The sequence below is a fragment of the Podarcis vaucheri genome (assembly GCF_965113315.1).
Source record: "Podarcis vaucheri genome assembly, chromosome: 9".
NCBI classification, from domain to species: Eukaryota; Metazoa; Chordata; class Lepidosauria; order Squamata; family Lacertidae; genus Podarcis; species Podarcis vaucheri.
In genome coordinates this window covers 77,190,820-77,195,418 of record NC_138767.1, presented here as the reverse complement: position 1 = coordinate 77,195,418, position 4,599 = coordinate 77,190,820, and the positions used below count along the sequence as shown (strand labels likewise).

The 4,599-nt window shown below is 45.8% G+C and overlaps 1 protein-coding gene across 1 annotated transcript in view; it reads left to right on the top strand.

The window, feature by feature from the left end:
* JAKMIP1 (janus kinase and microtubule interacting protein 1) overlaps positions 1-4,006 on the top strand; it is a 327,688-nt gene extending 323,682 nt beyond the window's left edge. Inside the window, exon 23 of the transcript XR_014223631.1 lies at positions 3,479-4,006. The gene's annotated coding sequence lies outside the window, so the exon portion shown is untranslated. The remainder of the gene's footprint in view (positions 1-3,478) is intronic.
* The last annotated feature ends 593 nt before the right edge of the window (positions 4,007-4,599 follow it).

Sequence of the window (4,599 nt, the reverse complement as noted above, 5' to 3'; positions counted from 1 at the left end):
ACTGAAGCTTCGCGCCATTGGGCGAGGACCCCGAGTACCCCGCGCTCTCATTGGCAGCCGCGCGCGGGGAGGCGGACGCTGAGGCCGCGCAGTCGCCTTTTCTTTTGAGGGGCCGCTGTGGTGGGAGGGGCGTTCCGGGGTTTCGTGACAGGCAGCCTGGAGTGGGGCGTCCGCGGTGGCGCTGCTGCTTCTTCCGCCCTTCGCTTGCCAGGTTCGGAGGCGCCTCCGTGGTGGCCCCGGGGAGCATTCCGTATTGGCCGTCCGAAGCTTTAGTGCGAATGGTGGACTCCACTGCAGGGCTGCGGTAGCGCAGACCATTTCCTCACACCCGTCTCCCCGCGTGAAGCCAGGGCCAAACTAGAAAGCTGGACTTCGTGCACGCTCCGACCATTTGCTGTATCTTTGGAGTTCATTATTCCTAATTCTGATGGCATTTTCCTTCGCGATAAGCCGAGAGGTCCTAGGATACCGAATATCCCTACACCTTATTCCACATTCTGGAAAGACGTAGCGGTGAATAAGCTGGAGGGGGATAATTTATCGGCACCCATCCCAATAGCCCTCTGTGACACTTTTTAAGACTAAATAAAAAAATTCCTTCCAGTAGCACCTTAAAGACCAACTAAGTTAGTTCTTCGTATGAGCTTTCGTGTGCATGCACACTTCAGATACACGTGTGTGGCAGACGAACACGGCTACCTATCTGTAACTTTTTAAGACTAACTGATTCAGGCTGTATGTGCTTAGTTAAAATGCTTCTAAGTTAACCATTCCTGCAAAAATCTGGAATCCACAGCTCAGGGTCAACAGACACTGGTGTCAGTACAGTGGTACCTCTGGTTACGTACTTAATTCGTTCTGGAGGTCCGTTCTTAACCTGAAACTGTTCTTAACCTGAAGCACCACTTTAGCTAATGGGGCCTCTCGCGGCTGCCGTGCTGCCAGAGCACAATTTCTGTTCTCATCCTGAAGCAAAGTTCTTAATCCGAGGTACTGTTTCTGGGTTAGCGGAGTCTGTACCCTGAAGCGTGTGTAACCTGAAGCGTCTGTAACTCGAGGTACCACTGTGTGTGTGTGTGTGTATACTGTATATATATATGCAGGTTTTGGTGTCTTCGGGTGTCTTCCCGTGTAAGAGTCGGGGTGTCTGTGCGACGTTTCGACGAGGTCTCACTCGTCATCTTCAGGCTGGTGCTTTCGGCTTCTTGTTACTGGAACAGAGCAGAATCTGGTGTTTGAGTTCCTATAAATACTGTAGAGGGGTGTGGTGTATAGCCTCCAACGTTCTGGGCAGAGAGGAAGTTCCTAGATTAGTGTGCCTTTTCTTCTTTTGTTCCTTAATTACTTGAGGGATATCTTGAGTGATTTCATGAGTGATATTCTGAATACCACTGGGTGGGTCATTAAGTGTAGATTAGTTGCTAAAGCTTTCGTGTCTTGACCTCTTGAGCTTGTGAAGAGTTTTTCTGAGAAGATGGCTGTGCTGCATTTAGTTGTGCTCTGGCTTGGCTTCGTGTATAGGGGCGAGCTGTGGTTTTGTGCCTTGTGCCAGCCAGATCTGTGTAGGGATTGCAGGGGGGTGCAGCATCCGGAGGTGCCACTATAGTTTGGCTACTGGATGGAGTCTGTAATATGTCTGTGGAGAGGGTCTGGGTTTGGGTCTGGTGTGGTTGATTGGTGACGGCGTTCTGTGTGCCTCTGGTTCTGGTGTCGGTTTTTGTGGGGAGGGCTAATTTCCAGATGTCTGGCAGGCGGGACGTGTCGTCACGCTTGTTCATGTTGTGAGGGTGTTTCTCTATCTCGATGGCTTCCATGATTATTCTCTTGTGGTGATGTTCCATGTTAAAGAGCAATTTGGAATCTGCAAAATTAATTTCGTGTCCTGTTTCTTTCATGTGTTGGAAAAGAGAGGAAGTTTTTTCTTCTTTTTTGACGGCATTCTTGTGTTCTGCGATACGTGCATTTATTCGTCTGTTTGTTTGTCCAATGTACGTGGCTGGGCAGACTTTGCAGGGTATTTCATATATATATATATGTATATATATATATATATATATATATATAGAACAAGTTGGTACAAAGTACATCAGAACAAACATTATTCAAGTTTGGAAAAGATCAACATTTTATAGTTTAATACAGGATATAGTTCAGCACAACGGGGAGACATAAAAAAAGGAAGGGATTGACCTTTATTAATACAGTTTTCTTATAACACTCCCCTTTGAGCTTGAACCAGGCTGTCTGTCATCTCCCATGCACTCTTTCCACATGATGACCATTGAATCTTCTCCTGGTGATGCCCCTCTTCAGCAGAAGTCTCTTAGTGAGCACACACCAATTAATTGACCCCCACCCCACCCCGCCTGCTGCTCCTGCCCTGGAACGTGCCCCTTTGCAGCCCAGAATAGGCTCCCTGGCCCAGAAGGCATTCCCCTCCTCACGGAGTCCTCCCCCGAACTTGACCCACTCCTCTGCCCCCTCAGCCCACCCTGCAGGACGCCAGCCCTAGGAATGCTCCCATCCCTGCAGTGCATTATTCCGCTGCCTCCATTGTCAGCAAGAGCAACCAGGTGAGTGAGGGACTTCTCAAGTTATTTCCACTCTCCTTTATCTTAGGAGAAACTTTCATAGACCGCTATTTCATCAGATGCATGAAATCTAATAATCCTATTATTACCATCATTATCACTACATGTTATTTGTTCTAGGAAAATCCTTGGGCTCACTTGGATTACCAAACAAAGACACCAGCCAGGAATATAGGACCAAAACAGCAGCCAGTAGGCCTGGTCTTTATTCAAATGACTTGTTGCAACAGGACTTCCACCCACCCACCCCACAGAAGCAGCAGGAAGAAGCCCACAACAAAGGATGGCCCCCACTTTTATCAGTTTTACAAAGAGACCCACAACACCCCTAAAATTACATCATCCATACATCACAAATACATCACACATTGGGAGGGTCTGGCGACAGAAACCTGAGCATCAGGTTCCTTCTCTTGACCTCCAACATATACCCATCAAGTGATACAGAAGAGATATTTACATGTCCTTGTTTCCCAACCAAGTTGACCACACCCTTTTGTCTTGATCTGGGTTTGCTATTGCTTCTGGAATTGCTACCTGTCTGGACTCAGGTATTAGGATGCCAGAGATTATCATTCAGGCAGAGGGGCTGCTGAGTACCTGAGCTCAGCAGATTTAGGGATTATAGCTGCCCTCACTCATGTCCCAAGCTCCCCCCTTGGTAGCCATTTTCTTCCCGAACAGAACAAGGTTGAAAATTGGTGGTGTCGTGTGTTATGTGGTGCTCTGAGGAGACATTGTGTGTGTGAACAAAGGGGGGATGCATACTGCATGCTGGAGGGGCAAGCCTCCCTCATCATTATAAAAAATCCTGTAGTAATGAGAATTATTAGAAACATATGGTGCTGTAAGAAAAGTATAAAATGCTGTGCCTTCCTTTTGTTCAGGGTTCTTTCTCCATACCACATTGGATGATTAGGAGCGAGAACCCCTGTTGCAACTGCGCTCTATATTTTGCAATAAAGCATCAGGCATAACTGGTCCCTTCTTCGCCATCCCTTTCGACCCAAGTGACAGAATACTCAAGTATGGGAACTGTTAATACAAACTGACACCTATCTCACCATGGGACGGGCTTTCTTCAGTGGAACCGCCTCACTTGCCATAACAGAACTTACATTTTGTCTCAATGGGGAAAGACTGTGAGACATTTGGATAGTGCTGAAGTAGGTATGGGATTGTGGGAGGGTTCCACCAAAGCTATGCATCTTGAACATTGGACGTACGGCTTCACATGCATCTGCTCCGACACTGATTCCGTCCTCCAAGGTGTTTGTGTTCATTGCTTTGGTTGCATTTGGGACCTTGGGAACGTAGGTGAGTGGAAAGGTAAACTTACCTAGAGGGCTGGCTGTATACAATGCAACCCCTGTTGCAACTGCACTCTGTATTTTGCAATAAAGGATCAGGTGTAACCACTGCTGTGTTTTGAATTCTATCTGGTTGGTCTCTTGTCATTTCATCTCCAACCCGAGTAACCTCATTAATTAATACTATTTGAATTGTTCTTAACAATAAATATAACAAGGAAAGAGAAATAAAGACCAAATCTTTTCCTTCTCATGAAGGAGCCAAGGCTCTCTTTGAAACTAGACTATAATGATGCACATGAACCCTCATTCAGGGATGTTATTGGTAAGATGTAGCTTAAAACCAAACTGTGTCTTTAAGGACAGAAATGTGCCATGAAAGCAGGTCAATACATAAACAAAGCAACCACACAACTTAAGCTACTCCTAAAATACTTCCTTTTCCAATACATCAATTTCCTTAGATGACATGAGAACATGCATTATGAGTAACATCAATGTTCAAAATTTTTGTAAAACCTCCCTGTATAGAGAAAATAAGAAGATGAAAGCCATTTATGTAGTGCAATTATAAAGTGAAATGCATTAAAACAATTTTGGGTTGGATGGGAAAGAGATACTTTTACCATACAAGAGCGGATGTGCAGACTGAAATGAGTGCCTTATTCTCTAAATCTTTTAAACTAAAGCTGTCTCCT